Source organism: Marmota flaviventris, chromosome 18 (genome assembly GCF_047511675.1).
Source record: "Marmota flaviventris isolate mMarFla1 chromosome 18, mMarFla1.hap1, whole genome shotgun sequence".
Lineage (NCBI taxonomy): Eukaryota > Metazoa > Chordata > Mammalia > Rodentia > Sciuridae > Marmota > Marmota flaviventris.
The window spans coordinates 15618437-15626173 of record NC_092515.1 but is presented as its reverse complement, the minus strand read 5'-3'; the positions used below and the strand labels follow the sequence as shown (position 1 = coordinate 15626173).

The 7737-nt window shown below is 37.2% G+C and overlaps 1 non-coding gene across 1 annotated transcript; it reads right to left on the bottom strand.

The window, feature by feature from the left end:
* Positions 1–7112: 7112 nt before the first annotated feature.
* Positions 7113–7219, bottom strand: LOC114097557 (U6 spliceosomal RNA). Its single transcript, XR_003583600.1, has one exon. It is a non-coding gene; the product is annotated as a U6 spliceosomal RNA (small nuclear RNA).
* Between the last annotated feature and the right edge of the window lie 518 nt (positions 7220–7737).

Here is a 7737-nt window from a genome sequence, read left to right as displayed (position 1 = left end):
TGAATCCAGAGACTATATCCTGGGCAAATACTTCCATGGGACAGTTTGGTCAAAGTCTGTAATGTATATATGTCAGCATCTCTATTTCCAGAAATGGTATTGCAAAACATTTTTCAGAATATTTTCATTTTCTGCTTTTTAATTTCTATTTCAAATTGTTTTTTCCTCCTGCTTTCAGGGGTTAGCAGGAAAAGCAAAATTAGATAATTTGCTGTTATGTCTACTAAAATTTGGTTAATTAGATTTAATAGGCAATAAAATGTATGAAAGGAGGGGGAAATAATGTAACATATTTATCACCTGTGACTTGGTGACATACATCTAAATGTACACACTGCCAATTCTTAGATCTGCCAGAGCAACGAGTTTTCTCCACCAAAAAGGGTTAAGAATGTGAGGTGATGGATTTAATTAGTTTGATTTAATCACAATGTAAATAAATATCAAAATATATTATACCCCATAGGTAGATAATATGTAGAATTGTTATTTGGGTCAATTTTTTAATAGTTACTTTCTTTAAAAATACCTATAGCAAGGCTGGACATACATATTGGGACATAAGTATAGGGTCCATGCCCTCAGGAGCTAAAATCCAGTCCTGGGCGCTCGCCTTCGTGATCATACCAGTGACCCTTCCAGAGCCTGCTCTTCGCAATCAGGCCAGAAGCTTTGGGAAACTGGGTCCCCCGGCATTTTCTGGACCTCCTAGGACACATCGGACACGTGCTTTTCTCAAACGTCTGGGCCAGAGCAACACGTCTTTGCATCTGCGTATTGCTAGCATAGAGAGAACAAAAATCTCAGGGATCCGGCGCACGGTGGTCCTTACAACAGGCGTGGAATCCCAGGAGAATTTCCGGCGCGGGCCTACTTTTCCCACAAGCCACTGCGGCCAGAGCTAAGCGGACTTGAACTACATTTCCCAGCGGGCAATGGGCACGCTCAATCTATGGCTTCGCTTTCATTTTTGCTTGGTTTTTGTGCTTCGCAAGGTGAGTTGAATTCATCCCAGGATATTTATAGGCCAAGAGTGCTCTCAGTCAGGGGCCTGGGAAACCGGATTAAATTGGAGTCCGGCCTCAATCGGCCGGAGTGGCAGAGGAAGCCCTTAAAGCGTGCAAGTCCGTAACGTAGTCACCCTGTTGCCGGAGTCTCAGGCCCGCGGGTGCGTGACGGCAAAGCAGCACGGTTGTCTGTGTGTCTTGATGCGGAATGTGTGAGCGCCTCTCTGTGCGGCACGTCCCTCTGGTGTGCGTCACTAGCTGAGTTCTACGTGTTACTGTGACCCGCCGGAGGTTCTCTTCGGCTTCCTCCGCCCCCTCTCCTCAGAGCTATTTGGGTCTGACACAGAAATGCCTCAGCGAGGGACATTGGATACTGAAACCTAAGCGAAGTTTTCCAGCAAGAAGGCTTTGACGTGCTCCTGGACTGGGGATGCCCGGGACGTTCTTTCTTTGGGATCTCTGAGGGTACTTAGGGTGAGCAGGACAGGTGTGGACCTGGCGAGGAGTCACCTAAGTCATTCTGTGATCCTCAAAGGCCGGATAATCATGACTCCCTTGTCCCTCCCTGGCCCTGCCATTCCCTAAAAGGAGCCTGATGAGGTGTAAAGAATTGTTTCACTTCCAAAAATCAACGTTTAGACTAGTTTTTTTTTTTTTCTTCTTCTTCTTAAAATTATTGGGTTTAGGGTATGCTTTCCTTATTCGGAAATATGTGGGAGGTATATTAATCTTGATCTATTCCCCCCCCCAGAGGATATTGGGTGCCATTGAGATAAATATCGCATTCTCACTTGGCATATCATTCTGATCCTTCCATGTTTTCTTATTGTAAGCAGATCTAAAAAAGACTTAGTCTCTTGGTAGCTCAGACCTGTAATCCTAGAGGCTCGGGAGGCTGAGAGGCAGGAGAATCACAAGTTCAAAGCCAGCCTCAGCCATTTAGCAAGGTCTTAAGCAACTTAGTGAGACCCTATCTCAAAATAAAAGAAAAAGAAGGGATGCTGGGGTTGTGGCTCAGTGGTAGAGCTGCTTGCTTAGCACGCGTGTTGCACTAGGTTCGATCCTCAGCACCACATAAAAATAAATAAATAAAATAAAGATATGCACACGCATATAAAGGGCTGGAGATGTGGTTCAGTGCTTAAGCGCCCCTGGATTCAATCCCTGATATCAAGAATGAATGAATGAATGAATAGAAATATAAAGGGTTGGGGATGTAGCTCAGTGGTTAAGCTCTTGGGTTCCATCCCCGGCAACTGTCCCCCCAAACAAAACAAAAAGCTTTAGACTCTTGTGATCTAGAGTCAAGGACAACAATTTTCTTGTTGTGATTATGTGCAAAATTTGTGCTTAGGATTATTTTAATGATTAATGATAAACCCATGTGGTTAAATATTATGCAGCTAGTAAATTTTATACAGCATTAGATGTATGAACGAAAATATATAGTACATAATGTTAAGCAATAGTCAAATTTATAAGTAATAGTACTCAAAAATTAAAATTATATATCAATCCCATTTAATAAGGTGGTTTTGCAAGGATTGAATCCAAATCACATTTTTGGATTTAAATATTTTTTTCCAAATAACATTTTAATTATTTTATTAAAGTAGGGGAGTGATGTGGCTACATTTTATTACCCAAGTATTTTGTACTTCTGCTTTTCATACATTCTTTGATTCAATCTGAAAAAGCATGTTTAAAAAAATTTCTATACTGTTACCTTAAAATAAATTCCTAGAAGTAGAATTTGAATTAATATAATCAAACCTTTACTAATTGCCAGTCATACAGTCTTAGTATTGGGGGTGATAAAGAGACTAAAATGATGTAGTTGCCCTTCTTTTGCTTCTAGTAAGAAAGGTCACACCTGAATGGGAATAAATGCATTAAAGCCATTATAGAGATTCAGGTAAAATGTAGGTTGTTTTAAAAAATAAACAATCCTTGGAGAGGCCTTAAGGGTTCAGTGGCACTCTGTAGGGCTGGATATATGGCTTAGTGGTTAAGCACCCCTGGGTTCAATCCTGGTATCAATCAATCAATCAATCAATGAACTTCCCACTTTCTTGGAGCAGCTTTCCCTTCACACACATTCACCTACATATATATTTTAAGTAAAGGCATGGACACTGCATGAGCAGACAAAAAAAAAAAAAAAGATAAGTACTTTCAACTGTATGAGTGTATAACTTTCTAAAGCTTTTTAATCTGATGTCTGTCAGTTTTTCACATAGATGTTACAAATAGTATCATTTGTACATGTAGTTTTGTAACCTCATTTTCCCACTGACAGTATTCCTAGAATATTTCCGTGGTCCTTAATATTTTCCCTGCTTAACACTTCTATTACATGAATATTTTGTAATTTATTAAGCATTTCTTCCAGAAGTAGAATGTGGAACACTGCCTGAACAATTTTGTGTCCTTTCTATTCTGCAACCTTGTTCAACTTCACCTGAAGTCAAGGCCATAAAGTAAGATGTGGTTTGGATGGTGTGGCTCCTTTTCAGCCCTGCAAAGTATGAATGAAAGGAGGAGGATCTGTTCAGGATAAGACTGAGCAGCCTAATCTCAGGCATAAAGCAGCTTCCCCCAAAGGAAGAACTCTAGAAAATTGCCTACTAGTTTTCCTGGGGATTAGGGAAGAATTTAGATTTAACTAAAACTCTTCTAATCCTTTCAAATTATGTGTTTATGGTGTGTAGTTGTATTCAAACTGGAATGAACAGCAAAACATTTAATTTTCTAGGTAGTAACACTAAACTGTGTCTATTTTCTTGGTGTCCTCTTCTGTTCACAGCTCTGGATGCTGTTTATTTTCCCACAGAGGAACTTCAGGAGGACTTACTAGTTTAAATGTGAAACCATGGCATGTGTAAGTTGGTGTTTCCTTCTCCATGAAATATGTTATGTAAAATCTTATCATTAATTATTTTGAAAAGTTCTACCTGTACCCATTTAATTATCAGTTCACCTGTTCCTCCTTTACCAGTGAACAGTGGATCCAAATAACCTAGGTACCCTTTGTGGCCCACTCTTCTCTAACCAGTGTTTATATATTTGACTGGATTATTCATTATCTCTTATGTACCAAATCATATATTAAGATCAATGACAGAACAGTGAAGAAGTCAAGTCCCAGAAAGAAAAGACTTGAACTTCCCTGTCCTTGGATGGATTGGAAAAGAGGATCCCATTTGGCCAAATAGGGGAAGACTTCAAAATTCTCTACATGTATGAGTTATTCTAGGTACATATGATAAAGCCTGGTAATGAATGGTCCTGATCTTAATGTAGGTCAAGATCTATTGCTTTGTGAGGCTTTTAGAATTGCAGAGCAGTAAACATAGGACTTTCAAAATATAGGGAACATGGGGCTGGGAGTGTGGCTCAGTGGTCGAGCATGAGGCTCTGGGTTCTGTCCCCAGATCTATCTATATAAGTATAATCATTCTGTGGCAATTATATACGTATACATAGTCACCACATATATATGTTTCTTGGTAAGGATCCCTTAATGATGAGTGTCATGGTTATTTTATTTCTGACTAGGATTTACTGACATTAAATAACTCTGATATAATTCTGGATCATCCTACATTATTATCTTCTAACTTAGCAACTAGGAAAGTGTTCAGTGAGAGATTTATGATGACAATGAAAAGTCAATAAAATCATAAGTTGAAAGAAACCAAGAATTGAAAAGTGTTGTCAGAACCTAATATATATAAATCTAATTAGCTACAAATTATTAATTCTACCAAAACAGGAAGTTGGAACACTATGTAGCCATTAAAAACTATTTTAGAGGAATAAGGTTGATCAAATTATGTTATATGAATGTATACATATGGCATAATGAATTCCATTATTATGTATAATACATTAATAAAAAATTTTAGAACTTCTTATGGTAACATTTACCGTAAAGACAGAAGATTGATGGCATTTCTTAGTTTTATTCATACCTTGTATCTTCATGACAACCTCTGCCTTCAGTTCAAGTGTTTAGTATATTTACACTTACTGTAATTTTGTTTTTGGTGGGAGGCAGTTGCTGAGAATTGAACCCAAGGGCACTCTGACACTGAACTACACGTACCCCACCATTTTTATTTTGAAATGGGATTTTGCTAAGTTGCTAAGCCTAGCCTTGAACTTTCGATCCTCTAGCCTTGACTTTCTGAGTATTTGGGATTATAGGTGCTTATCCCCCGCATTTTTTTTTTAACATCTGTTCATTGTTCCTCTGGTTCTTCTTTTGTTTCTTTTGAATTAAATATTTAAAATTTTACTTTAACTTGCTTTTTGGCTATACTTTTTGCATATTTTTAGTGATCTTTGTGTATTAAAATATATATTAAGGGGCTGGGGATGTGGCTAAAGCGGTAGCGTGCTCGCCTCGCATGCGTGCAGCCCGGGTTCGATCCTCAGCACCACATACAAATACAGATGTTGTGTCTGCTGAAAACTAAAAAATAAATATTAAAAAAAATTCTCTCTCTCTCTCTTTAAAAAAATATATATTAACTATTCACAGTCCACTTAGAATTAATATTGCACATAAAATATAAGAACCTTGCAACTTTATGAGTCCATTTACATTTGTCAATTATAACTATATATATTTAAAACTATAACACGTTTATGGACATGTAGTATGTTGCACATATTTAAATTAAGTGTAACTTTGACGGTACATTTTGAAATGTTGTGTGCCCATGAAGCCATCACCACAATCAAGACGAACAAATCCATTATTCCTAAAAGACTTTGTTTTTTTCTTTTTTTTATTAGTTGTTCAAAACATTACAAAGCTCTTGACATATCATATTTCATACATTTGACTCAAGCAGATTATGAACTCCCATTTTTACCCCGTATACAGATTGCAGAATCACATCGGTTACACATCCACTTTTTTATATACTGCCATACTAGTGTCTGTTGTATTCTGCTGCCTTTCCTATCCTCTACTATCCCCCCTCCCCTCCCCTCCCCTCTCCTCCCATCTTCTCTCTCTACCCCATCTACTGTAATTCATTTCTCTCTCTTGTTTTTTTCCCCTTTCCCCTCACTTCCTCTTATATGTAATTTTGTATAACAATGAGGGTCTCCTTCCTTTACCATGCAATTTCCCTTCTCTCTCTCTTTCCCTCCCCCCTCTCGACCCTGTTTAATGGTGATCTTCTTCTCATGCTCTTCCTCCCTATTCTGTTCTTAGTTGCTCTCCTTATATCAAAGATGACATTTGGCATTTGTTTTTTAGGGATTGGCTAGCTTCACTTAGCATAATCTGCTCTCATGCCATCCATTTCCCTGCAAATTCCATGATTTTGTCATTTTTTAGTGCTGTGTAATACTCCATTGTGTATAAATGCCACATTTTTTTTGTCCATTCATCTATTGAAGGGCATCTGGGTTGGTTCCACAGTCTAGATATTGTGAATTGTGCTGCTATGAACATCGATGTGGCAGTATCCCTGTAGTACACTCTTTTAAGGTCTTCAGGGAATAGTCCAAGAAGGGCAATAGCTGGGTCAAATGGTGGTTCCATTCCCAGCTTTCCCAGGAATCTCCATACTGCTTTCCAAATTGACCGCACCAATTTGCAGTCCCACCAGCAATGTACAAGTGTACAGTGTCAATTTTTATAAGCAGTTATAGTATAAGTGGAAAGTAATTGAATTTTGTAAAATTTGGATTATACTGATGAACTTCTAGATCATTGTTGATCAAATGTTCTACTCAGACTTTGGATTGTATTGATGATTTGGTTTCTTTATTTCATGCCATTTTACTAAATGAATATAAAATTAATAACCCTGATTAAGAAATCCTCTATGTGTGTTAAAGTTCATTAGAAAATAGAGGTAAGTATGGAGCTGGGGTTGTGGTTCAGTGGTGGAGCATTTGCCCAGTATGTGTGAGGCACTAGGTTCGATCCTCAGCACCACATAATAAATAAAATAAAAGTATTGTGTCCAACTACAACTAAAAAATATTTTTTTAAAAAAAGAAAGAAAATATTTAAAAAATTTTTTTAAAAAAGAAGTAAAATATTTTTATGATGGTTTATTTTTATGATGGTTTATGTATAAAAATACAGAGTGCTTCATGAATTTGTGTGTCATCCTTGCGCAGGGGCCATGCTCATCTTTTATGTATCATTCCAATTTTAGTATATGTGTTGCCGAAGTGAGCACAAGTAAAATATTTTTTAAAAATTAAAATCTCAAATCCCTACAACTTGTAATACCTTAGTACATAGAAACATAGATATTCTTGTTTTTCTTTTGACCAAAGTTTCACTGTTTTCTCAACTATTTTATAATCTGTCTTTGTCACTGATTTTTCTATTTCTCTTTCTAATGTATTTTAATTTTACTGCATCTTCAAAACCCAAACTGTCCTTGCATTACCCCTTTTGGCCCAGTTTAGTTTGTTCAAATCAGCATCCCAATGCAAGATTGTTCATTTCACCTGGTTACTGCAGTGACAAAATTCTCCTTAATCTAACACATTCCCTTTATGACACAGACATTTTGAAGTGACAAAAACCACTTATATTTTGACATTTGTTATCTTCTAAATGTATCTGGGTATTGTTTTATGGAATAATTTATGTTTTTCTCTACTCTTTACATTCTTGTAAACTGGGAAGTATTTTTATTCTTAGGGGAATTCACATTAAAGTATTTGTTGCTGAGGTACATAATTGGTA